We start from the raw sequence: 27,940 nt of genomic DNA on the forward strand, positions 1-27,940 counted from the left end.
CTCTAGCCCACTGCAGCCTGCCTCTGGGACCCAAGGCATCCTGTAGATCATTCCGAGACCACTCATGGACTGGTCTTCATTCCTACCACCGGGTTCCTGAGCTCACATCCAGATCCAGGGAAACCTGGGCCACATACCGTGTGACAGTAAAACTTCAAGACAAACCTCATAGCCGAGGGTGGTACACACTTGAAATTCCAGCACCAGAGATGTCAGAACACTTCCTTCCATCAAACAACTCAACCTCTGATATGAACCTTGTGGGTGTGGGCCCACCCGTGTAGGGGGAAGAGGGTTTGGTAGGTGTCTGAGGTTGGCCTGGGAGGGACAGAAGGAGGTTATCAAAGTGAGAGTGATGCCCAACTCAGTGAGAAGTAGATGAGGCTGGAGGGTGTCAAGTGGCTGTGGACAGTTGTGATGTGTGTGAAGAACACAGGTCTCTCTTCCTTCAAGCATGGCTCAGATGACCCTGTCCCTGGGAGGCCTTCCTCTGCCACTGTAGGAAAAACTACAGTCTCCTACATATGTGTGGGACTGTGGAAAAACTACAGCCTCCTGCATATGTGTGGGACTGTGGAAAAACTACAGCCTCCTACACATGTGTGGGACTGTGGAAAAACTACAGCCTCCTGCATATGTGTGGGACTGTGGCTGACTTGTTACATTTTGCTCCTCAGCACGTTTAGGCTTTTTATTACTACATTAATTTATTTATATGTGTGCTTTCTAATATTTATTTACATGTGTGCACACACACATTTGAGAGTCATGGTGCAAGTGTTGGAGGTGAGGGAATGACTTGGAGGAGCCTGTTCTCCCCATCCCTCCTCTGCCTCCTTCCCCTCTCCCTCCTCCTCCTCCTCCTCCCCCTCCTCCCCCTCCTCCCCCTCCTCCTCTCCCTCCTCCCCCTCCTCCTCCTAGTATGTGTGTCCAGGAGACTGAACTCAAGTCAGGCTTGGGTGTAAATGCCATATCTGTTGAGCCATCTCATCAGCAACTCCCTCCCCTCCCTCCTCTTCCTTCCCTCCCCCCTCCTCCTCTCCTCTCTCTTCCTCTCTCCCTTTCTTTTTCCTTCCTTCCTTCCTTCCTTCCTTCCTTCCTTCCTTCCTTCCTTCCTTCCTCCCTCCCTCACCCCTCCCTCCCTCTCCCTCTCCCTCTCCCTCTCCCTCTCCCTCTCCCTCTCCCTCTCCCTCTCCCTCTCCCTCTCCCTCTCTCTCTTTCTCTCTTTCTAACAGGGTCTCTTGTAATCCAGGCTAACCTCAAATTCATTATACAGCTGCAGATGACCCTGAACTTGACACCCTGGGATTGGATTATAAGCGCATGTGTCACCGCAGCTAGTATATGCAGTCGGAGGATGAACCCAGGGATTCATGCATGTTAGACAAGCACTCTACCAACTGAGTTACACACCAATCCATTTTGTTTGTGTCTGTAAGTCGTAGCCCAGGCTGACCTGGAACTTGTGGTAATCCTCCTGCCTTAGCCTTTCAAGTGCTTGGATTCTGCGTGCATTACTGAGCCTGGCTGCACTCACCTTCTTTGAACAACTGTTCTGCTTATTTCCTGGGGTAGTCATCAGGTTTTCACCTTTCCTTTGCTACATCCCCAATCCTAGGACAGTGTGTGGCACACAGTAGGTGCTCAGTAAGTGTTGGTGGGAAGACTGGATTCCAGGAGTGGCTCAAGCCCGGTGTACACTGGCATTAGGAGCGGAAACCTGATGGGGAGCACGGGGAGCTTGTCTTGAACTCTGTGGAACGGGCTTCCATTTGACTTACAGTATGTGGTGATCAGGAGTATGGGGGGATCAGGAGTGCAGAGATAAAGTGTGTGTTCAGGCTGCTCTTGGAGACGCTTCTGTCTGGCTTTATAAGCAGTTTCAGATGTAGGCAGTCCCAGCTGAAATAGGGAAGAGACTGCCTACCTGCCTGCTTCAGTTCTCTGCTTTGTTTTCTGACATCCCTGCGCCTCTGTCTTCTCTGATCTGCTCTTCCAGGCACCCAGGCAGGCTTCTGTCTGCTTTATCAGTGCCCCCAGCTTCTAACTTTATAAAATTACTCCTTCTGTGTGGGGCCTCAGACCCAGCCTCTGGTGCAGTAGCGCTGTGGCCTCTCTATGTCACCCCAGGACGCAGCCCTGTGTGGACACAGCTAGTGAGTCGGTATTCCTCAAGCATGGCTCCATTAGAATGGTTTATTCTCACACCCTGCTGAGCATGGCTGGACTCAGGTTCCGCTGTCTCCCTCCCTGTGCTGGGTCTCCAGCCTTTTCCTTGATCTGGCATGACCTCGTGCTCCTGTCTTCTAAGCCTACTTTTATCTCTTTTGCCACTTCTACTTCTTCAATCCCAGCAGTCCTCAGATGGGTCGGCTTCAGCTTCCTGTCGTGTAAGGAACCATCTGCTCCTTCCTTTCCTTCGCTGCAGTGCCTCGGGGCCTCTTCCTACCCTTCCTCTCTTAGCTCCCCTATGCCGGTTCCTCACCCTCAGCCAACACTTCCCTCTCAGCAAAAACTTTCCCTTGACCTCACATGTCTCTCCAGCTGTGCCTCTTCCTCCCTCATAGTCAGACTTGTGGGCGAGCCCTCCACTTCCTGCCTGCACGCACTTCCCACACCCCTGTGGTCAAGCACAGGGCACAGTGAGGAGGAACGGCAGGCACCCTGTCCCCTAGACGAGGTTGGCGAGAGGAGACTGAGGACCTCATAAAGAAACCTCCCAACCTCCCAGATGAGCTGAACATGCGCAGAGGACTGAGGGGCCCAGGGGCTGTAGTGACTGTGGCTTGACATCCGTCCCAGAACCACTTGAAGCTGATGCAGGATCAGGGGAGAAGAACTGATCCAGCAGCTTCCAGGAAAGGGCCTAGCCCTTGCCTGGACAGTATAGCGCCTAGCCCTTGCCTGGACAGTATAGCGCCTAGCCCTTGCCTGGACAGTATAGTGCCTAGCCCTTGCCTGGGCAGTATAGCGCCTAGCCCTTGCCTGGACAGTATAGCTCCTAGCTCTTGCCTGGACAGTATAGCGCCTAGCCCTTGCCTGGACAGTATAGCGCCTAGCCCTTGCCTGGACAGTATAGCGCCTAGCCCTTGCCTGGACAGTATAGCGCCTAGCCCTTGCCTGGACAGTATAGCTCCTAGCTCTTGCCTGGACAGTATAGCTCCTAGCCCTTGCCTGGAGCTATAGGAGTTAGAGAGGAACTTAGAAAGAGGCAGCAGGGTCAGTCGTGGTGGCACCCGCCTTTAATCCCAACACTCAAAAGGCAGAGGCAGGTGAATCCCTGTGATTTGGAGGCCATTCTGGTTCATAGAGTGAGTTCTAGGACAGTGAGGACTGATACACAGAGATCCTGTCCCTAAAAACGGAAACAAAATAAAACGCTGTCTCTGAAAACCAACAACAAAGAAAGAAAGAAGGAAAGAAGAGAAGAAAGAGAGAAAGAAAGAAAGAAAGAAAGAAAGAAAGAAAGAAAGAAAGAAAGAAAGAAAGAAAGAAAGGAAGAAAGGAAGGAAGGAAGGAAGAGAGGGAAGAAGAAAGAAGAAAGGAAGGAAGAGCAGCAGGACCTCTGGGAATAGGTGACTCTGAGGTACCCTCTGGAAGAGCCCTCAGTCACCTGTAGGGACTGTCTCTCCTCTGTGTCCCATCACCACTCCTGATACTCTGGTCTGGTGACCTGCTCCTAGAGAAGCAAGGTACTGGCTGGGGTTTCTGGGAACATGGAAGATTCTAGGACTTGGTCCCTCTCAGGCCCATATAGGTCATCCCATCAATGACAGCAGAGGATGCACTGCATCCACGTTTGCAGGACAGGAAATTAAGTCCAAGGGAGGGGAGGCATTTGGCTCTGGGACAGCACAGCCATCTGGTTGCTGGGGTGGGTGTCAGAGCAGCTGGCCCATGAATCCTAAAGACATTCATTCTGCTGGGATGTGGCAGAGTCCAAATGATAGCAGCCTCTGGCCCCTGCCTTGCTCTAGTGTCCAGCATGGCTCCCAAGAGTCACACATGATGGACTGTGTCTCTGTAACACCAGGCCAAACAAGGCAAAACAGGAAGGAACCCTGTGCCATCTGTTCCAGAGTGATGCGGACATGGTCTGGTTTCTTCCTGGGTGGTAGAGCTCAGAGTCACACCCAGTCCCTTGGAGTGGGATGTCTCATCAACACTGCTCAGCTATGCTGTGTCCTGGTCCTGTGTCCCCCAGACCCCCAGGGGGGCAATGTGTGTTCTGGTTTTAGAGCCTACAGACTTGACTAAGTCCCCGAGTATCTGGTCTTCGGTTGATCTGGACCCTATGCAAGGTGGGGAAAGGGCTGAGAGAGTCTATGGAATGGCATGGGGAAAGTAGTGACTATTTAGGTTAGAATGCAGCCCAGGGCTGCATGTCTAGTGTTCATGGAACCCTGGGTTTGATCTCTAGCACTGTATACACGGGGCATGTTGACTCACAGCTGAGGAGGATCCAGAGTTCAAGACTATCTTCAGCTACAGAATAAGACTGAGGTCAGCCCGTCCAAAAACAAAATGTCCTACAACCCTACGAAGATGAGGCCACTGGAGCCCACTGATTACCTTTTCCTTGTTGGGAGAGTTGAGGCCCTGCTCCACACCAACCCGCAATCTCTGCTAGTTCTAGTCCTCTGTGTTTCCGTTTGTCAGCTCATCCTCTGTCCACAAGCCAGCAGACCTGGCTCAGCAAAAATCTGACATCGTCACTTGTTTTCCTGGCCCTCTCTAGCTTCCCAGAACAGAGTTCCACAGAACCCAGGCCTGCTAACTTCTCTCTTCTTAGCACCCACCCGGCCACTCTCGTGCAAACAGGATCTCCCAGCCCTCATCTTCTCTCAGTTCCTGGGACTAGCTGTGTTCTTCTTTGTTCCCAGTCTGCCCTCTTCTCCTGTTGATAACTGGCAGACTCCCGCTGAAAGAAAACACCGAGAAGACAAGCAGGTCCTGCCCACAGGAGCTCAATGTGGATAGGGACACTTTCCATGATCCTAAGCAGACATCAATGTGAGTCCTTAATCAGGAAGGGATTTTGCAGGCAGGGAAACCTCACCAAGGGGCAGATGGAAAGGAAACAGCCAAGGGAATCAAGAGGTCAAGGGCATTTCAGGCAGCGTAAACAGAGCGGGCAGAGGCCAGATGAGGCCCTTAAAGGTGAGGAGAGTGGGAGACACCAGTTTGCCAGCAACAATGGCTGCAAAAGGCAGAGACTAGTGAGGAGATAAACACCAATGGACCTTCATGTGCCCGTTCAAGCTTCATAAAGACCCTGTGAGATAGGCCTGTCATTATCTCCTCAAGACGACAAAGCAAGACACAGACGTTAGGCCAAGGTAAGATAGACAGTGGAATGGCGGCTGGCTATGAACTCCAGAGTCTACATCACTACAGCACCACCGCTGGACTAGGGAGGATCTGGGGTGGCAGAGAAAGCTGCCCTAGGCTCTCTCTCTATTAGTTACAGATCTCCACGAGAGCTGCTTCCCTCAGGGAGTTTTCAGAACCAGCTAGAAGGAATCCATGAGAAGCCCAACGTTCGCTGAAGCAGAGCTGACAGACCTGGGATGCCTGTCAGCTGCCTGTGTGTCTTCTGCCTGCTCAGTGGTGTTCTTCCTATCCAGTGCTAACCTTACTCTGCCCGACCCAGAGCTGACCAATCAGAGCACCCTTCCAGGCACCTCACCAGTGATTGCTTTTGGAGGTAACTAATTAGCTTGTGCCTCAGGATTTTTTTTTAAGTGATCAGCACAGAAGGTTTTCTGTTATCAGCTGAGCTGTGAGAACTGTGAGAACTTGGCACTTCTAGAAAGAACTTACAATGGAGGAACTAGAGAAAGGATCCAAGGAGTTGAAGGGGTTTGCAGCCCCATAGGAAGAACAACAATATGAACTAACCAGTACCCCCAGAGCTCCCAGGGACTAAACCACCGACCAAAGAGTACACATGGAGGGGTCCATGGCTCCAGCCGCATATGTAACAGAGGATGGCTTAGTGGGTCATCAATGGGAAAAGAAGCCCTTGGTCCTATGAAGGTTCTATGCCCCTGTGTAGGGGAATGCTAGGGAAAAGAAATCAGGAGTGGGAGGGTTGGGGAGTGGGGTGGGGGGAGGGGGGAGGAGATAGAGGGTTTTCAGAGGGGAAACCAGGAAAGGGGATAACATTTGAAATGTAAATAAAATATCTAATAAAAAAGAAAGAGAGAGAAAGAGAGAGAAAGAGAGAAAGAGAGAAAGAGAGAAAGAAAGAAAGAAAGAAAGAAAGAAAGAAAGAAAGAAAGAAAGAAAGAAAGAAAGGAAGGAAGGAAGGAAGGAAGGAAGGAAGGAAGGAAGGAAGAAAGAAAGAAAGAAAGAAAGAAAGAAAGGAAGGAAGGAAAGAAGAAAGGAAGAAAGAAAGGAAGGAAGGAAGGAAGGAAGAAAGGAAGAAAGGAAGAAAGGAAGAAAGGAAGAAAGGAAGAAAGGAAGAAAGAAAGGAAAGAATATATGTGAGTGTATAGGAACCTAGCAGAGGGCAAGAGAAGGAACAAAAGAAGAAACTATGATGTAATTGCTGGGTCTAGCTGTGTTAGACCAAGACCTTCTTTTACATGAGCTGATACACTTTTCTTGACCAAGAAATAAATTGGATACATTTTCAATTAAATGGATTGGATATTTGCAGTTAAAGCGACCTTCATCACTATGATACCAAATGCACAGGCAGTGACAGTAAAATGGATTAATTTGATTTCATCAAAACTAAAAATCTTTGTGTAAGAAGGGACATTATCATCAGAATAAAAGGCTAAAAAAAGAAAGTATTTGGAAATCTTGTCTGGTTATGAGTTAATACAAGTTCAAGGCTAGTTTGTTCTACAGAATGAGTACCAGGCCAGCCAGGGGTACATAGAGAGACCCCGTCTCAGAATACAAAAAAATCACAACACATACACAACACACAAAAGAACAAAACAAATAAAAAATCCAAACTCAGTGAGAGACGAATAGATATTTCTCCAAAGAAGATATGCAAATGGTTAATAGACACCAGAAGGCTGCTCAGCCTCATTGATCACCAGAGAAATGAGAGTTAAACCAGGAGCTAGGTACCCTTTACTACAGAGGGGCTGGACACGAGGGAGATGGTACATGCTTGTTTCTAGAATCCATATAAAAGCCAGATGTGGTGGCATGCACCTGTACCCCGGCACTCCTATGTAAAACAGGAGGGAGAGACAGGAGAATGGGCTGGACAGTCAAGTCATTTCTACACAGCACAGCAGCAGAAACAGGAGAGAGTGTGCCTCAGAGCAGGGTGGAGGGAGAGAACTGACTCCCATGAAGTTATTCACGCTGTGGCCCGTGCTCATCCCCACCCACACACCAGTGTACACACACTCAATAAAAAAACACGCACACACACATGCATACGTACACACATACATAATTTTTAAAGCCCAAACCACAAACTAGAAAATAGCAAGGGTTGGCAAGGAGATGAAGAAGTCCAAATTCTCTGCATAACTGACGTGAATGTAAAATGGTACAGCCACTGTGAAAAACAGTGTGGAGGTTTCTGAAAATAAATAAACGCATGCCTCAGAACTAGCAGATCGTCTTGTAACTCCATCCTTGAGTCCAAACCAAAGCCTTAAAGAGGGAGGAAGTTCTGATAGCTAGCTGTAACATGGATGGACCTTGAACACACTGTGCCGAGTGAAACAATGGCCACTCGTACTTACAGGAAGGACTTATCCAGAGACAGAATAGACGTGCAGGGGCTGGGAGGGGAGTGAGGAACCATGGCTTCCTGAGTGCAGAGTATCTCGGGCTGTACACGGGGTCTCATTGTGTGGCTGAGGCTGGTCTCAGGCTTGTGGAACAGCTTGACTTTGGATACCGTTCTAGAGATGGATGTTGGCAATTACTGCATAGTAATGCATATTGCTGAATGTGACTTAGTCGTATACTCTCAAGAAGGGTTAAATGACCCAGGCCCAGCAGTAAGAGCACCAGCTGCTCCTGCAGAAGGCCTGGGTTCAGTTCCCAGCACCCACAAGGTGCTAACAACCATCCATGATCCCAGGTCCAGGGGATCTGATGTCCTCTTCTGACCTCTACAGGCACCAGGCACACATATGATGCAAATACATAACTGCAAGCAAAACACTCATATATATAAACACTTATATACATAGACAAACACTCATATACATAAACACTCATATACATAAGACACTCATATACATAAAACACTCATATACATAAAACAAAGCAAATATAGTCCAAAATAAACACAGTCTAAATTTTTAATTTAAAAGGGATTAAGCTGAGTATGGTGTCCTGTGCCTGTAATCTTGCAAAGCCAGGCAGTCACTGGGGGATTACTGCAAATTCAAGGCTAACTTGGTCTGTATAGTAAGGTCTAGCATGCTAAGCCTATGTTGTGAGATCCTGTCTCAAAACAAAACAAAAATAAACAAAACATTACAGTGGCATAGGCTTTGTTGTCTGTAGTTTTAAATGAACTCACAACAAAACAAACAGAAAAAGGGAAGAAAGGCTATCAGACCGGGACAGTACATCCATGCTCTGGGACAGCCCTCCATTGCTTCAGTAGAGCCTGGCAGAGGCTTTCTTTGAGCAAACAGCTTTGGAAGATAACGATAGCGTCGGGTTTGTTGACTGTCTGGAACATGAAAGATGTCTTTCTCCGAGACGAAGTTCAGGCAGGATGACTGCCCATCACAAAAGACTCAGTGTCTAAGCCCCAGGTTCCTTTCTTGTCCCCCAGCCCACGGACACGTAGGCATTATTTGGCTCACTTTCCCTTGGCCTGTGGGACCTTGAGAACTGGTCCAAGGGCTGATATTCTGCCCATCCTCGTTGCTGTGTGGGGCAAAGTTTCTTTACCTCTCACTAACATTTTCATGTCTTTGGCCAGCATCCGTGAAGCTGGAGCAGGCTAGCCTGGTGGCTTACATGTATGGTAAAATATGGGCCCCTTGCAGCTCTTCATTTTCTTAGTATCAGAACGTCAGATGGGGTGGATATAGGAAACCAACCCTTATGATGCAATGATTCAAATCAAATTTTAGGACTCTCGCCCCTGAAATGATAGCTCCTCTAAGGACCCACCATGTTCCTTCACTTGGAGGCGGCTTCTTTCTTTTCACGTCAGTTGCCAGGAAACTCTGTGAAGCTTCTCTGTCTGCCTGTCTATGGCTAGTGCTAGCTCAGCCTTCTGTGGTACGGTCTGGATCTTAAATGTTTATATTTTGAAGGCTTGTTTCCTGGTTGATGGGACTCCACTCCATCTCTCTAACCCTCCCTCTCCCTCCTCTCTTTTTAAAGATTTATTTTACGTATGTGAATACATTGTGACTGTCTTCAGACACATAAGAAGGCATTGGATCCCATTACAGATGGTTGTGAGCCACCATGTAGTTACTGGGAATTGACCCATCTCTCCAGCCTCCTCTGTCTCTTTTTCTATATCTGCTCTACCATGCATTCCTGCCCCGGTGTTCTGTCCTCCTAGGCCTCAGGGCAACAGGTCTAAGTGACCATGGATTAATATCTCCATTACACCTAAAACAGTGATTTCCACCGGAGTCTCATATCAGATATGCTGCATCTCAGATATTTACAATACAATTCATAACAATAGAAAAACTACAGTTATGGAGTGGCAACAAGGTTACACTATGGCTGGGGGTCACCATAACATGAGGAGCTGTATTAAAGGGTCTCAGCATTAGGAAGGCTGAGAACCGCTGTCCTAAAAGAAATCCTGCGTCCATTGGCCCTTGCTCCTCTTCTGTTTCCTCCTCTCCCCTCCAAACCAGCAACTTCCTTTGTGTGTTTATGGATGTGTTGTTTCTGGATACCTCATGGCATTGGAACCATACGTTTGCTTCTTCTGTGTCTAGCTTACTCATGTAACAGTGTCTTCAAGGTTCACTCCTGTGATAACATAGATCAGACTTTAAGTCTCATTGCTGAATAATATATGGATATATTTAGTTATGGATATATTTGGTTTGCTCATTTATCAGTTTGTGGAATTTAGGTTACTTCTACTTTTGCATATTATGAATACAGCTATTATGAACATTTGCGTATTGAGTTTAAAAATTGGCTTGGTTTGGTGGCACACACTTTTAATCCCAGCACTTGGGAGGCAGAGGCAGGCAGATCTCTGAGTTTAAGGCCAGCCTTGTCTACAGACCAAGTTCCAGGACAGCCAGGGCTGGCTATAGAAAGAAATACTGTTTTGAAAAGCCAAAAAAAAAAAAAAAAAGCTCTGGTTTTCCTGAAACTCATTCTGTAAAACCAAGATGGCCTCAAACTCAGAGATCATCCTGAGTTTTGGGATTAAAGGCTACCACTGTCCAGCTTAAAATTAATTTTATTATTTTATGTATATGACTGGTTTTGTCTGCATCTATGTGTACTACTTGTGTGTAGTTCCTGAAGAAGCCAGGAGAGGGCACCAGAGGATCCTGGAACTGGAGGTACAGATGGTTTTGTGCCACTATGTGGGTCCTGGAAGTTGAACCTGGGTTTGCTGGAAGAAGAGTCAGTACTCTTAACCCTTGAGCCATTTCTCTAGCCTAAGTGTTGCTTTACAAAATGTCGGTCAGTGGGTCGGTCTGTCTGTCTGTCTCTGTGTATGTGTGTTCATTTGCCTGAGGAGAACAAGATAGCGCTGGATCCCGTGGAGCTAAAGTTCCTGGCAAGCTGTGATCTGCCTGATATGGGTTCCTAATCCTGGGTCATCTGCTGCGCCGCCTCCCCAGTGCCTGGTTTGTTTTTGCTTTGAAACAGACTCACAGTTGTGTCACAGGCCATCCTTGGGCTTGTTCCAGTCCCGCTGCTTCAGTGTCCCAAGTGCAGGTACTACACACTGCTGCCACCGTGCCCAGAGCATGGAGGTACTTTCATCTTTCGTGGGCAACTGCCTAAAAATGAAGCTACTGGTTCTCATGATGATTTTAGGTTTAAGTTTTGAGGAACTGTTCAATCGCATTCCTAAGAACTGTGCAGTTTTATGTTCTTACCAGCAGCAGATGAGAATTCTGATGCCACACCTTTGCTGAAACCTTTATTATCTTTCTGAGACATGGTCTTGTGTAGCCCAGGCTGACCCTGAACTTGCTATGTAGCCAAAGATGACCTAGACGTTCTGACCTCCCAACTGCTGGGATCACAAATGTGCGCTGTTATACCCCGTGTATGTGTGTGCGGGATCAGGGTTTCCTGCTTTCTGCCTGTGCACTCTACCAACTGAACTATATTTCCAGCCTCGCTGATATTTTAATGTCTGCATCTTTTCCCTCATAGCCACCCTACTGGGTGTGGATGCTGTGCTGTGGCCCTCATAGCCGCCCTACTGGGTGTGGATGCTATGCTGTGGTTTTCACTTGTGTTTCCCTGGTTGCTCCCTTGGTGTGTGTTCTTGTCCATATTTTTGCCATTTGTATTGTATTCTGTTCTGAGGCCTCACATTGTTTGTGGAATAAGTACCCCTTGGCATGGGAGAGTCCTGGGTTTAAATCTCCCGTCTGCTTCTACCAGCTCTGTGACTTTGAGCGAGTCTGACACTCCTGGTCCCTGTTTTCCTGCTTATGAACTGCGAGTTACTGTATGAACTTAGATAGGTTTGTAATAAAGTTGGGGTAGGGACCTCAGTGGGTCTCACAATGAACCTGGGAGTTAGAGGAGGAGATTTCCAGTTTGGCCAGGAGGCCTGGTCCAAGAGTGTGTTTTGAACATAATTTTTATCTGCTTTACTGTTGGATTAGCTCACAAAGAGGGATTAGCCTCTCTGGGTCTCTCCTTTAGCTCCTATGTTGAGGCATCTTCTCCTCTGTGATGTGATGGGGGCATCTTCACCTCTGTCATGTGATCGGGGCATAGACAAAGCTGCCAATGGGAGATTGCACCATGTTAAGAATTGGTTAAAAGTGGGTAGGTTCTGCATGCTAAAGTTTTGATTATTTTTGTTTTATGTGTATAAGAATCTTGCCTGTATGTATGTATGCATACATATATTTATGTGCACCACATCCCTGCCTGGTGCCCTCGGAGGTCAGAAGTGGGTATTAGATACCCTGGAACTGGAATCACAGAGGGTTGTGGACCACCATGTAAGTGCTGAGAACCAAGCTCGGGTCCTCTGTGAGAGCAGCAAATGCTCTCAGCCTCTGGGCCATCTCTTCAGCCTAGGTTTTGATATCTTATGAGTCTTGCATTTTGCCTTAAATTTCAGCTCTGTCGGGGAAAAGTTTCCTCCAGGTGCCCTTCCTAAGGACCTACAAGTCATATTATATACATGCCCTGGTTTTACATGTCCTAGGAGCAGTTCAGGAGGGTTCTATGATCCCATTTTACAGATAGAGAAACTAAGATTCTAGGAGGTTTAATAACATGTTTGAGAACCACACAGCCATGAGAAGCTGGTGCCTGGATTCTAACCCAACTGTTTCTAAGCCTTCCCCCCACCCAACCCCCACCATGGCTCTAGCAGCTGTTTCTATTTCTCTGGTGTAACAGAGACAGTGTTTCCCTCGCCTTGGACTAAGAATTGCTTTCAGTGTCACAGAAAATTTCCACCTTGTCCCAGGCCATGGAAACCAGAATTGCCATGGAACGCCTAGCTCAGCTCACACCTGCTGCAGATCTTTCTGCTATTTATTTATTATCTGTGCACACATGCTCATGTGTGTGCTGGCCTCAGCAATATATGTGGAAGTCAGATGACAATTTAAGGAGTTGGTTCTCTTTTTACCATCCCTCCTCCCGGGTCAGGGATTGGACTCAGGTTGTAGGATCTTCGGGAAGCGCCTTTATCCACTGAACAATCTCACCAGTCTGTACTCAAACTTCTGCTCCTGGTTTCCCCCTCCCCCAGCCTATAATTTCTTAAGGGGACAGTGGGTCTCTTAGTTCCTAGGGCTCTGGTACCCAGCATATGGCTGTCTACAAATGCCACTGATGCAGTCTGGGCTCTAGCCACAGACCAACGTGTGCCTGCCTCCCACCAGCCATTACCATCAGTCCCAGTATTGGGCAGGGGAGAAGATAACCATGAGCCTAGGCAGGGTTCTGACCGTACCCAGATACCAGCAGTCAGAACAGCAGGGTAGGATTCTCGGCTGCCAGGTCCACCCAGACTGAAATAGAAATTTACTTCAGAGACAAATGAGGAAGTGGCCCCGGTCCAGGGTGGGTGAAAGAGCGTACTATACAGCCAGGCCCTATGGACTCAGCTCCTTGAGAGACCGGACCCAGGTCCTCTCCCCAAATCAAAGTCAATCACAGGCTTGGACAACTCACCCTTCCTCCAGAGATGCAGGGAAACTCGACTTAGAGCTCTAGGTCTGAAACAAGGTCTCACTCACAATGGGCTTGAACTCTGTCTGCAGCTAGGGCTGCCCTTGAAATTCTGATCTTCCTGCCTCCACCTCCCAAGTGCTCGGATTGCAGCTGTATGCCTCTGTTCCCAGCTTTATTAATTTATTCATCTAGGTAAACTTTTGCTTTGTTTTTGAAACAGGGACTCACCCCATAGTGTAGGCTGGCTTTGAACTCACTGTGGAGCCCAGGCTGGCTTTGCACCCGTGACCATCCTGCCTAAGCCAAAGCGATGCCTTATTTTCTCCCGTGTGCAGCTCATCCTGGCTGAACGTACTTCCCGAGACACTTGCAGCCTCCTGGGTACTCAGTAAATTAATGGGCACGATTTCTTTTACTTTCCAATTTTCTCAAGTGTATTTTTTTTTTAAAGATTTATTTATTTATTATATGTAAGTACACTGTAGCTGTCTTCAGACACTCCAGAAGAGGGCATCAGATTTCGTTATGGATGGTTGTGAGCCACCATGTGGTTGCTGGGATTTGAACTCGGGACCTTCGGAAGAGCAGTCGGTGCTCTTAACCACTAAGCCATCTCGCCAGCCCTCAAGTGTATTTTTGTATAATGTATGTACATGTATGTTCACATGTATGGGGACACTTGGGTGTGTGCTGCACAAGTGTGCAGAAGCCTGAGTTTGGCATCTAGCATCTTCCTCAAGCTCTCTCCACTTTATTCATTGATATGGGCTCAGTTGAGCCCAGACCTTGGTAGCACAGCTAGCTGGCTTGTTCCTGTTCTCACCTCCTGTGCTCTGGCATTATAGATGACCCACCTCACTCACATGGATTCTAGGGATCTGAACCCCCATCCTTACACTTACAAGGCAAACACTTTAACCTCTGAGCAATCTCCCCAGTCACACACTTTCAGCTTTGCATCAAAGGAGTTGTTTGCTCCTTCATTGAGGTGTTCACTCAGCCAGACAGCCAGCACATTAGCCAGGCTGCCACAGTGAAAACCGAGTTAGGTCTTAGGAACTGAAGTCTAGTATTGCCACCAGCAGGCTGAATTCCATGAATTCTGAGATAGGCACTTCTCCTCACAGACCTCCATCTCCCTGTCTGTAAAATGGAATACTAGTAGCATCTCCAGAAGACATTGGAATATCACAAAGATTCAATGGGACAACTGAGGTTCCCAGCCAGCTCTGAGACTCAGAGGGAGGGTGGTGGCATAGAGGAGCCAGGCAGATTCTCAGCACTGAAGACAGTCCTATAGGGACCCCCACCCCCCAGTGAAGTCTGTAGGAACAGTTCCAGGGTGAGGCAAGAGGACAGGCTAGAGATAATAGTTAGTGTTAGTTTCTAGACTATGACCCCCCAACTCTTCCTGGTAAACTAACAAATAGTAAGGATATACCAAAAAAAGAAAAAAAGAAAGAAAGAAGAGAAGAGAAGAGAAGAGAAGAGAAGAGAAGAGAAGAGAAGAGAAGAGAAAAGAAAAAAAGAAAGAAGGAAAGAAAAAAATTTCTCCAGGCTGGCCTTGAACTCATTACGTAGCTGAGGATGACCTTGAATTTCTGATCCTCCTGCTTCTACATCCTGAGTAGGGGCATGACAGATACTCACTGCCATGCCCAGTATCTTGTAGTGCTGAGGATCCAGCCCAGGGCTTCAGACATGCTTTGCAACAAGCTGAGCTTCATCCTAGCCAAATGGAGTCTCAGCAGTAGAAACTCCCACTGGCACTGGAGCTACACACACTCACGAACTACACATCCACACCTTTGTCTTGCACACACATGCAGATGCACCATGGAAGGCATAGCACTTGGTACATGCATGTAATCCTAGCGCTGGGAAGGCTGCGCCAGGTACAAAGCTAGCTTCGTACGTTCCGGAGGTAGCAGTACCAAATATGGGGCGCCTGCCTGCCTTTCCTCCGTCAGGATCAGCAGAGGCAAATGTGAACAGAAACCCTCAGAAGGATTTAGCCCTGCTCCCAGATACATCCAATTACTCTGCTTTTCTTCCCCTTAACAAGCAGTGCCTGGACTCAGGGAATCCGTTTTCCCAGTGGAGTTAACCTCAGGCTACATTGTATTTTAGCATCCTTCCTGCTAGTTCCTGCCAAGGCGCCTGAGCAGCTCTGAGAGTCCCGCCCAGCCCCTCCCCAAGGGACCCTCTTTACTCTCTAAAATTTGACACACACAGAGTTTTGGGTTTTTTTTTTTTTTTTTTTGAGATAGGATCTTTCTGACCTGCAACACACAAGAGATGCACTATGCAGAAGAGGCTAGTCTTGAACTCACAGAGATTGCCTACCTCTGCTGGGATTAAACACATTTATATGCTATATCATCTAGCATAGACAATACTCAGGCACATGCTCAGCTACTTGAACTCACAGGTAAGAAGTTGAGGCCCAGAAAGGGGAAAAAATGTCATGTTTCATTCAGAAGTCAAACTCTGACCTCTGCCTCAGTATTCCACCTCCCCACCCAAGACACAGTCAGGTCCCCATTTCCTTGCCTCCTCCACTCCAGGCCTCTGTGCCTTGTCCCCCGGTGTTGTGCAGCCTAGTTCTGGGCAGAACTTGGTAGAGGAAATAAGAGGAAGGGAGAAGGCCCCACACCCACCCACACCTGCTCAGCCTTCTGCACCCAGCCCGGGACTGCAATGGTGTGCACAGCGGGCAAACACTGGAGGAGGGAAGCACCCTTACCTGAAAACTCCCTCTGACACAGCAACCGCCTGCAAGCCATGAGAACTGGAGCAAGCTAGACTCCCGAAGCAGCCCCTGCCACCAGGCAGTTCTTGTGCCCCAGAGTGCAGGAGTCTGGGAGGTGGCAGATGAGGTAACTGGGACTACCAGGAGGGGAAGTGACACTGTCTCTCAGGCCTCAATCTGGAGATCTTGCTCAAGTGTCTGGCACAAGGCTGAGTCAGCCACTGCCGGACTAGGAGCAAGTCACCCCTAGCTCTGCCCACTCAGCCTAGCGATGGGGACCGTCGGACCATCAGTTTAGCCTGAGGGTTCCTGGGAAGATGGAAGGAGGGAGCACTCAAGGCCCAGGGCTGGGCACAGGGAGGCTCCTAGCTACACACCAGCTCCCCTCCTGGCCTCTCTCAAGTTTGGACAGAGCCTGGCTCCTGCTCATTACTGCCACAGGGAACAATTACCCTGGTTTCTCAGCAGTGCCTGGAAGGCTCATTAAGAGAGACCCAGACCCCAAGATTAAGGAATCTGTTGTCTGTGACTCCAACCATGCATGTCCAGACACCACTCTCCAGGGACCAAGAATGGCTCCTCAGAAAGAGGGTGGCTTGGAAGAAGGGCAGAACAGGGGTGACTCTTCCTCCCTAACCTCCATCCATCCTGGGGCTTGGGCAGGACCAGCAGAAGGCAATGGATAGCTCTGCCTGGGTACTTGACTGGCCCGGACAGCCCCTCCCTGTCAATCGGATTATCCCCTATCCCCTTTCTCCTCGTCTGGTGTCATTTACTAGGAGTGAGAGTGCAGAGCAAAGTCTCTGATCGGAGGTGAGAGCTTTAGAGAAAAATCAAGAGAGGTGTGTTGAGTAGAGTTAGGGTCTCCTCAAGTGGACTGAACTAGGATTTACTAGGTCTCCGTTTCCTGTACCACTTTCTGTCTCTCTCTGGAGAAGTCCACCCAGCCTGGAGGAGACCGTACCTCAAGCCCTACAGGATGGAAGCAGGCCAGGAGCTAAGGCCAGGCAGGCTCCTGGGCCCTGCTTCAGTTCGGAACGCCAATGCTTTGATTTGTGCCCAGAGCCTGGCCTGCAAGCCCTCTGCAGGCCAGAAGAGGAAATACACCCTCTGACCTACCCCAGCAGAGGGGTGGCTCTGGGGCCTTGCCTGGGTTCCAAGACAAGGCAGAGGTGTCTTGTCCCTTGGTCCTCTTCCCTGGCATGTATACATGAAAGAAGAGCCTCACAGTGGAGTTGTGTGAGGGAGCTAACACAGCTCCAGGTGTAGGAAGATCAAGATTCCCTACACAAAGCTTGCTTGGTGGTCCTAGCCTGCCCCATCCCCTAGGCTCCCAACCAAGCCCATTTTTCATACTCTAAGCCCCAGAGGCAGAAAGCATTTTCCCTTAGCCCAAGGATAAGATGGCACTGGTTAACTCTGCTTGAATTTGCTGTGTGACCTTAACCAGTGTCTGTCCCTCTCTGGATCTCAGTTCTCCTATCTGTAAGATGTAGTAGTAATAGCAATAGTAATAGTAGCAGCTGCAGTAGTAAGAATGATGATGATGATGATGATGATGATGGTGGGGTGATGATGATGATGGTGGTGGTGGTGGTGATGATGATGATGGTGGTGATGATGATGATGATGATAATAAATGAAGGCACCCACATCTTGGTGGTACCATGAATGGTCATCACAGTAACTAAAAGGCAATGTGCAGACCAAGATAACAGAGGGTATCACACGTTCCTCACATCCTGAGACCCTGATCTCTCAGGGCCCCTGGCAGCAGGCCCATTCTCTTGATAAGAAGTAAGTGTGACTTCATAGAAAACAAAGAAGTCGCTACTCCCACCCAATAGCAGGCCACTGACAGGAAGATCCCTCTGTCCCTGTGTAGGGAAAATCCTGAAAAGGAATACTGCAGTGGGGGGGGGGGGCAAAGTATCCAGAGGGTCAGCTCCCAGGCGAGAGGACGTGGCAGTCAACCTGGAGGAATGCTGGGCACGCACACTTGCGGGCTGGTCAGGGAGTGCGTTCACCTCTACATTGTGGGGTACAGTGCTTGTGTGCATCTGTGCCTTTGCTGTGCTGTCTACATACCTCACTCCAGGGTACCCCAGAATTCCCAGTCCACAGCAGTGTTTTCCCAGGCCCGCAATTCCAGGGCAGCTCAGATGCCATAGGAGATTTGTAAGGTGGCAGCCACCACAGGCTCCTCGACTTTCCCCAGAACAAAAGCAGTTGCATAAGAAGAGGAGGAAGGCTTAGGGGATTAAGCAGGCTCTGCCAGATCAGCCCTGGGTGTGGGCTTCTCTGGAAGGGCCAAAAGCCCCACTATCCTCAGACCTTTAGTGGCCCAAAAGCAATGGGCACTGAGCCTTCTTCTACAATGACCTCTCTGCCTCGAGCCACCTACAATAAGTCAGACACTCCCACACAGCCAGGCTACCCTGAGAGCCCTGTCCCTGGTGACCACTGCTGGATCAAGCTCACTGCCTTCCTTCTGGCCTTCCTTGGGTATATTTACCCCTTGCAGAACTGTGCTTCCTGCAGCAATAGATGAGAGCTCTCCCTGCCCACTGAGGATTGAGAAGGAGCCACGGGTAGGGATGGTCTCTTGTATATTCTAGGTCCCAAGGCCCTTATCCGATGGCTCCTTGCCACCCTCAAGATGTGAGAGAGTCAACACCATTCTCCGTTCTGTCTGGAATAGGAGAGGCCTGGTTGGGTTCTGTAGGAGATGTGGCCTCCCTGGGCGTTAGTGTCACTTCAAGCTCTTGGCTAGTAAGCTGGGTGCTGTTCTCAGACTGGGGGTAGGGGGCGCTCTGGCTGAGCCACAGAGCTCCTTCAACCCATCCCACTAGGATCCTGGGGCTGCTGTTTGCCATCTTAGGAAAGTACAGATACCCAGAAGAAGAGCAGGTAGCCCATGTCCACCCGTGGTGTAACCCCTACTGAAGTATGCCCATCATATTCAGACTTAGTACACAGATCTACAACACACACACACACACACACAATAACATACCTATGCACTCATGTCCAGCAGAGCCCATGCAGGGTTTAAGCTTAGTTTAGCAGCAAGATGGTGCAAGGCTCTTGCAGAACCAGGAAAGAGATGATCCCGATTTCTCCAAAGGCTGCTAGACTTCTGTTCCCTCACAGACAGGTCACGAGGTTTCCCATGGATACAGATCACTTAAGGCCACTTAGTGGTGTGGTGGGCTCATTCTTAGAAAGGCCCGGGTCAGACCGCACAGAGAAAACAAGCAAAAGTTCTTCAGAAGATAGCTTTTGACAGAACCGCTCAGCCGCTGGCTCGTGGTAATGTGCTAGGCCTGGGGAGAAAGTTCAGAGAGCAGAAACAGCCACCACACGTCCTGGACCTGAGTCAGAACCTGAGCGAGAAGCCTCATACACTGGAATGCACTTGAAATCCCAACACTGTTGCAGCAATATGGGTGGCAAAGACAGGAGAATCACGTGGGAACTCACCAGGACAGTTACGCCTGGTGCACGCAGAATTCCCAACACTATGGAGGCTGAGGTCCATTCTGGACTAAATATGGAGACACAAAGGCTGTACAAAGAAAGGCTGATGGTACTGGTCTACAGCTCAGCTCAGGATCCAGCCTCTGGGGAACGCAGGGCGGGCATGAGGTCACAGGCACTAGCCCAAGCTCCTCTGCCTCCTTCTGGATCTACTGGATGAACCTGGCCACAGATCAGCTCAACTTTAGTGAGCTAAAAGCGTGAACTTTGCACCTTGGGGCATCATGGGAAGCACCAGTGCAGCAGGCTGAAGCCCCGCCCTAACTAACGAGAAGGCATCTCCAACATCAGAGAGGAGTCAGTTACCGAATACTCCAGACAGAACCAGAGCCTCCCCACCGGCTCTCCCAGGACAGAGCTTAGGATGTGCCAGGAACTGTTCGTTCTGAGCCCTGAGACGGGGCCAGTTAGCCCTCCCACACTAGCCAAGGGAGGTTCAGTGCTACCCTTCACTGTTCTGAGCCTGACACTCTTAGAGTACCATAGTAGCAGATCAAGGATTTGAACACAACGCTTTTGACACGGCACACACCCTGGCCATTGGAGCAGTGTCTCTCGATTCAAGAGGCTGAAGAGACAACAGAGAAAGGGAGAAAGCCCAAAAATCCAGCGGACTTTCTCAGAAGAGTTATTCTTTGTGTGCTTTGATTTCTCCACTCCTCTGCCTAGCAAGAGCTGGATGGCTCAGACAATGGTCACGTGTACCACATGGTCTTGTCAGGGGCAGATACCCAGACTAACATGGTGGCCAAGCATCCTAGGAGCCAAAGTGAAAGAGAAAAAGCAGAAAGGATTTATGGCTCTTCACCGCACCTCCTCACCCCCAAGCCCCGCCACCCCAGGTAAAAAGGAGACAAATATTTGCCTGATTGGGTGGAGCCAACACTAGGATAATCCTGCTTCACGTTCTATGTGCACTGAGGAGAGCAACATAATCAGTTACGCATTAGTGAGCTCCGGCTGCAAGAGATAGATGGAGAAAGACAGACAGACAGAATGGAAATGGGGAAGAGAGGGAAGGAAAGAGGGAGGGAAAGGGAAGCAAAGAGACCAACCACCACAAGGCATACTAAAAAGACAAGGTTGTGACATTTCCTGGTCATCCATATAAAGTCTCCCACAAGTAATACACTATCAGGGATGTTTGTGTTAGGCGAAGCTTCCATGCTCAGGGCTATTGAGGTGGGGTAGAAGTTTCTGACCTTGAGCCAAAGGACACTCTGAAGAACATCCAGAGAAAGCTGCCTTTCCAAGCTCTGTAGGTCTGCGTGTTCCATGAGGCTGCAGCCTGTCTGTCCCATGAGGATCAGAGCGCTGTTTTGGGGAAACACTGTGGCTCCCTTTCAGCTTTGCCTTAGGCGAGGGAGGACTCCAGAGCACAGAGGCTTTTTGGGAACAAGGCTGTTGAGTGGACTATGGGATGGAAGGGCTTTTCTCCTCCTGTCTGAGGTCCTGGGGTTGGGGGTGGAGTCCCTGGCCACTGAGGCAGGAATGATAGGGTGAGGAGCACCCACATGGCATTGAATTGGGGTTAAGGGAAGAACTAAAGGACGCACAAGAGCTTCAGGGGCCTCTGAATGGAGTCCGGGGGCTAGAACTGTTCTTTCTTCTTTGGGGTTCTCTTTTGGCGTCCTTACTTTCTAGCCCTCTGGTGAGGTCAGCGTCAGCTGTGACAAATGGAGAGGGGGCCATGGTGAGAGGCAGTCAAGGTTTCCAGGGAGAGGGCCTTGTCCTGTGGAGTCTTTGACATAACCCAGAAGGGACCCCTGAGCTGGCCCTGAAACCACACCATTCTTGCCGCAGGACACAGCAGGAAGTGAGGGAGAACGGGTATCAGACACACTTGGAAAGGTGGGAAGGGTTTCCTGGGGGGGTAGGGAGGGTCACCTGGGGGGGGGGACTGTGTGGTGACTGGAGTAGCTTGAGCAGCAGCCAGTAGCCCAGTGACCCCTGTGAAGAAGAGAAAGGGCAGTGGGTTTGTGCTGGAGAAGCCACTGTGCCAGATGTGGGCAGAGTAAAAACGGCTTAAGAGAAAAAGACTGGGGAGGACTCCAGAACTGGAACAGTGCGGTCAGGGTAGAGATCAGAGAACTGGTGGAGAGTGAGCCGTTGGGTTCCATGATGGGGAAGATGGGGAAGCAGGGGATGAAGCCAGAGTCCAGGATGTGTCCGTCAGCTCCATCCTGCCGGAGCAGACCGTGGGAACCTGGGCTTGAGCCCAGCTCACCCTTCTCATCTATCTCTTTACTGCTTGGACCTAGGCCACGCCCACCCTCATCCTGCCTCCCAGGTGTGGGACTCAGGACTCCCTCCACTCATTTACCAGCTTTAGAGGGTTCTTGCCTGCTTGCCTGGACTGACCCTGAAGCTATAGGTCCTCTTTCAGTCTGAAGATTCAGGCAGGACTGGTGTGGAACTGCCTAGGGGGTCGGGGTGGGGGGAGGTTGGGAGGAGAGAAGACAACCAGCCCTCACTTGATCCCTCAGCGGCTCCTACGTTCTCCTGGAGGACAGACCAGGCACAGGCTGTCAGCATTAGAACTGAGATCAAGTTCTCTGTGGGTGGACCTGGGAGAGGAGGGAGATGACCTGATAGTTGTTTTTGCTTCTACTCATCAGATAACTCATTCACATACTCCCGGGCTGATACTCAGCTAACTGTCTGAGAAATGCCCTGAAAAATGGCATTCTGCTGCTACACAGACGTCTGGAAAGAGGCACATGAGCAATTTTAGTACTGCTTGCCAGGTTTTCAGTCCAGGAGGGGGGACCAGACAGACTATAAAAGCCACACAGCTATCGCCCAGCTGTGCATGCGCACTCCTGCAGCGTCACTGTTGTCTACCAAAGGCTGGCGGAGAACGCAGGTATGTCTCAGAGAGAACAGGCTGGACTTTGGGGTTCCCTCTGATGTGTTCTTCCCTGTCTTTCTCCCAGTGGCACTCAGAGATACCCAATGTCTCCACTGCACTTTCCTCCTGAGCAATACCCAAATGTTCTCCTCCACTGAGTTCAATCACCCCTGAGAGTCACACCTACTCTGACCACCTCCACTGCCTGTGTGTGTGTTGGGAGGGGGCGGCCCTGAGCTCACATGACCTTGTCATTCCTGGGAGCATGGCACCTGACCATCCTTCTTCCAGTCTAGCTGGAAGGGAAGCGACCTTTCTTGGGTTTCTCCAATATTTCTACTGAACCAACTTCTGAGGCTTCTTCCTCGGTAGCTTGTAAATGTCAGATTGCCAAAGTGGGAGGCAGGGAGGTGTTGGGGTGCAGAATCCTAGATCCTTATACATAGCTGGGAGTGGTGGCACACTCCTATAATCCCAGCACAAAGGCAGAAGCAGGTGGAGCTCTGTGAGCTTGAGGACAGCCTAGTCTACATGGTGAGTTCCAGGCTAGCTAAGGTGACATAGTGGACACTGTCTCAGAGAAACCAAAACAACAATGGAAAGACACGCCGCTCTGCCTCTTCCTGCAGTTATGAGGTCTCTACCTTTTCTTCACTTGCAGAAATTAGTATGTTTCACAGGCCTATGGGAAGACTTGGAAAATGGTTCTACTCACTGTTGAAGAACAGAACCAGCAACCAAGGATGCTCCCAGGCCCAAAATAGGTGGGGTTCTTACCCCTCACAGTTTCTCTGGGGGTATTTCCTCTTAGAGCTGAGTCTGAGGCTCAACTGGTAGAGCCCAGGGTTCAGTCACCAGCACTGCATAGCCTGAGCATGGTGCTCCGTGATGGATCCCTGCTCTCAGGGGGTGGAGGAGTTCCAGATTGTCCTAACTACACGGAGAAGGCATAGCCAACCTGGGCTACCTGAGACTATGAAAACAAAAGGGGGGGGCAGATCTTGCAGGTCACAGTGGTCCATATCTGTAATCCCAGCACTCTGTAATTTCAGCATTGGTGTGGTAGAGGCAGGAGGATCAGGAGGTCAAGGCTAATGATTCTCTACTAAAGAATAATAGGCCAGGTCAGCCTAAGCTATGCAAGATCCTGGCTCAAGCCCCCATATCCTGAAAACCAAAAGCAAACAAAAATAGGGGATTTTAAAGACTGTTTTCTTCCTTTTGGGTTTGAATGAAAAATCTTTGTATAAGGGAAAATGGGGGCAATCACAGGCCAGGTCACCCGCGGCTCTGGAAAAGTTCCATTACCCTGTCTCACAGCTAAATTCACATGTGTCCTTACTTTTGTGCCTTTCATTTGAGACAGGATCTTTCTATGTAGTGCTTGTTATTTCAGAGCTCACTATGTAGACCAGGTTGGCCTTGAATTCACTGTTATCCTCCTGCTTCAGCCCCTCAAGTGCTGGGAGTAAAGGCATGTGCCACACCTGGTCTTCTTGTGTCTTTCTGTAAATTCTAAGATAGCCTTAAACGTGTTGGGATAGAAATTAGACCTTCATTCCCCATGTTTTGGCCAAATTGTTAATAAATCCATTTTCCTTTATAAATTTCTGCTTCTCAGTTTCTTTTGAAATATCGGGAAATAGAGGTAGCGGGTTTATGGATGTAAGCACTCAGTAACACTAGGACTCGAACCATAAGCAAGTAAGCCCAGAATTACAGGTTAAAGGAAAGCAGGCCAGAAGTGCTGCCAGCATCACTGAGTCCCACCTCCTAGCAGCATCCCTGGATGCTCAGAAAGTTAAGTTTGTCAGGGCCACACCTGCTGCTCAGCAGGGCTCTGTCCTCCAAACCTTGTGGAATAGCTCATGGGGCCTCTCAAAGAGAAATAGTCCCTGCCTGGTGACAGTGTACCATAGAGACAGTGGCTGGTTCTGCTTCTGCCTGGGCTTTCCAGCAGCCCTTCAGAGCACCCTGCCCCAAGAGATATTTTTCATGCCCTCCCAAATATTTCCACAGCTCCCAATGCTGCCTTTTATGTCTCCTTGTCCTCCAAGGCCTCTGGGCACCATCTCCAAACTGGCTCTATGAAGTCAGCAGGAATAGGGGCTCTTATGCTGCCAACACAAATGTTTTAGCCCAGGAAATAAAGACTAGCCCGAGGGGTTTCCTGGCCCATGTGGACCAGTTGCTCAATTGTGATCTCACAGCCTGGCCCCCCAGGTCCCAGGAACTGCTTTGGATCAAGGAGCAAATATCTGCATCTTGCTCATCCCAGCTTTCCTTGTTCTAGGCAGAAGGATGCCAGCTTCTGCCCCTCACAATTCCCAAGCTTACCCCCGGAGTGCCTGGGCCATCTGTCTGTCACTTACAATGGTTCTCAGAATAAAGAGGCACCCATCTAAGCCCTAGGCTGCTCTCATTTTCCTTCAGCATCTCTCCCACGCTCCATCCCTAGCCTATCTCAGCCTGTGACTTGCCAGGAGACAGGAAGTCGCTGAGAAAGCAGCTGAGATGACAGTTTGGGACAGGAATGGCACTCCACAGTTGCTCAAATTGGAGGGCTTTGAGATGTTCACCCCTCCAGAACCATGACTGTGAGAAGTGTTCCTGGAGGTGTGTGGGGACCTAGTCATGTGGGGACCTCTATTACTGTCATCATGTTCTGACACCACCTGTATTTTAATGTGTCAGGTATTGTGCAAACACTTTATATACAGGAAGTGAGCCAGTTCTCACGGGAACTCTACAGGGCAACTACTACTAATATCTCTATTCTACAAGGAAAAGAACTGAGGCACTGAGGGGCATGCTTATGCCCAACCCCATTCCTGCAAGAACTGAGGTCCGAAACAGGCTGGAATGATAAGGACCCCTTGGCCATCCTAGACTGCTATTGGAAGCTCCTTTGCTATGACCCCTCAGGGTCCCGTGGGTCCAGGTCCAGGTCTTTTCTCCCTTGCACTGAAAGTGACACCCTCCTATAGCACACACCATATATACCTAACTGGGAAGCCACTTGCTTCAGCCCTTCGCAGTCAGTTGGGGGTGGGGGCTGGAGGGCTCCCATCACTGGATAAACACAGTGGACTGCCAAGCCTAAGTCCGCCCTGGAGATGAAGACTTTGCAGACCAACGCTTTCACAGGAAAACAAACGCAGAAACAGTTGCAAGGAGTCCATAGGAACTTTGGAGATAAAGGATGTGGTTTCAGAGAAGTGTCCCTGGCTTATCGGAGTGGGTAGGAGATAGAAGGGTCAGGGAGCCTGGCTTCTGACACTCTTCCTCCTCTACATCCAGGGTGAGTGAGCTTGCACTCTCCCAAAGCCTGGATACTAAAGAGTCATCTGTGATTTCTGAAAAAACTTTCAGCAGCCACTAGCAGTAATTCTAGTGTTTTGGGAGATGGGTGGAGGGAGGATCATCAGGAGTTCAGGGCCACTCTGGGCTACAACAGACCCCGGCTCTGGGAGAGGAAGAGGAGGGCAGGAAAAGAAGAGGAGGGAGGCTTTCACAGATACTCTCAACACACAGATACTGGTTGCCTTCCATCATCTGGCTCAGCACCAAGCATCCTGTACCCGACAACCCACACCGAGCACAGGTAGTGCACACTTGTGGTGCACCAGTACCCACCCCGTGGAACCCGGCTGCACTCCATGGCAAAGTCACTGTGGCACACAGGCACGCTCACACCATCTGTACACAGTAAACCCAGTACTCTGCACTCTGTCGGCTCCAAGCGATTGTTTCCCTATCCACCCCGAGGGGTTGGGGGTGGGGGGAACCAGGAGCTTACGACAGGCCGGTCCTGCACTCCCAGTATCCGCTCCCACACTTCCAGTCTCTTTGGTCCCCTCCACCGCCACCTCCGTGTCCCGCCCTTCCTGCGCCCTCACCTGCGCTGCGCAGCACCAGCCCGCGTGGGTCCAGAATCAAGGCTGCGGCTCTGGGAAGCGAACCCTCCACTTAAATGAAGGATCGTGGGTGGTGCTTCAGCTCTGGTCCCAAGAGTACCAGGCTTCTTGCGGTACTAAGCAGGATGACCGGGGAGCGGCGGTGGCCCGGTGGCCTTGGCACCCAGCGTTGGAGTCCCGCCCAGCCTGGATAGGGCTGGGCTGCCTGCCCTTGGTGGGACAAGGAGGCGGCGATAGATTGTTAAACACGCCACGCCATGCTGCAGAGGACGACTCCGAGGGTGGAAGCATGTCGCTAGATTGAATCCTGGATCCCCTAGCTACTCCAGCACTTTCCTGGCCTCAGTTTCCCTTTTTACAGGTTTCTCTGTCTCTGTCTCTTTGTTTCTCTCTCCTTCCCCCTCCCACTCCTTCCTTCTCCCACTCCCTCCCTCCCCTCTCTGGGGTGTGTGTATGAGAGAGAGAGAGAGAGAGAGAGAGAGAGAGAGAGAGAGAGAGAGAGAGAAGGGTTAGTATAATTTGCAATTATCCACTATGCATCAGGGGCTTCCATTTTATCATTTACTTCTTTGTCTGTCTGTATTTTGAGACAGGGTCTCAGGCGTCCCTGGCTGACCTCGAACTTGACCTGTCCCCAAGAACCCCTGATCCTCTTGCCTCCGCGTTCTACCTCCTGGGATTACATCGGGTTGATGCAGTGCTGAGGATCCAACCCAGGACCTTGTGCATGCTAGTCAAACACTCTACCCGCAGAGCTACGTCCTCAGTCCCAGGGCAGTTATTTTAGCGCTTTTAATTCTCAAAGCAATTCCAGAAGTACCACGGCCCCTATTTTAAAAGTGGGAAGGCTGAGACAGAAGTGAAGTGACTTACCCAGTGTCACATGGCTTGTAAGTGGCGGACCTGAGACTTGACTCCAGAGCCTGAGAGCAGGTTTGTGACATTTTCTACACCATAAGCAGCTGCTTCCTGGTGCTCAGAACAGCCAGGACTTTGGAGTTACCGATCCATTTTATAGACTATGAAACAGAAGCCCCGAGACTGTAGCTTGTTCAGGGCTGGCCAGCTGGTAACTGAGCCTCAGACTAACGGCAGGAATTGTGTTTGGAGGGATGCTGAAGATGGGGGCTGTCAGCCCAGCAGAACAGGACAGTGTCTGACAGAGCAGGTGCTCCTCCTGAGTGTCTGTGTTCCTCCTGATGGTCACTGGCCTTCCTTCTCGTCTTCCTTCCTGACTCTGAAGATCTGGCTAGGGGAAAGGGTCCTCCAGTCTCTGATCTGGAGTCCAAGCAGAGTCACCAGGGGTTGAAATGCTTCAGAATTTCCTATAAGGACAAAGTATGGTAACGGTGTGCACTGTAGTATAAAGTGCAGTAATGTGGTAACTGGCTATAGTACACACTATATACTGTATACTACATACAGTGTACGCTGTAGTATATACTACAGTAATGTAGTAACTGACTATAGTACACACTATATATTGTATATTACATATAGTGTACGCTGTAGTATAAAGTACATTAATATAGTAACTGACTATAGTACACACTATAT

At 49.7% G+C, this 27,940-nt stretch overlaps 1 protein-coding gene across 4 annotated transcripts in view; it reads right to left on the bottom strand.

The window, feature by feature from the left end:
• The window catches only part of P2ry6 (pyrimidinergic receptor P2Y, G-protein coupled, 6), a 37,869-nt gene extending 10,520 nt beyond the window's left edge, over positions 1 to 27,349 (bottom strand). The window contains exon 1 of one of the 4 annotated variants that reach the window (XM_011241739.3): positions 27,257 to 27,349. The gene's annotated coding sequence lies outside the window, so the exon portion shown is untranslated. Of the gene's footprint in view, positions 1 to 7,724; positions 7,884 to 16,069; positions 16,218 to 26,365; positions 26,558 to 27,256 lie in introns of those variants that run through there. The other 3 variants (XM_006507640.4, XM_030242490.1, NM_183168.2) reach the window with 3 other exon arrangements.
• Between the last annotated feature and the right edge of the window lie 591 nt (positions 27,350 to 27,940).

Source organism: Mus musculus, chromosome 7 (genome assembly GCF_000001635.26).
Source record: "Mus musculus strain C57BL/6J chromosome 7, GRCm38.p6 C57BL/6J".
NCBI lineage: Eukaryota > Metazoa > Chordata > Mammalia > Rodentia > Muridae > Mus > Mus musculus.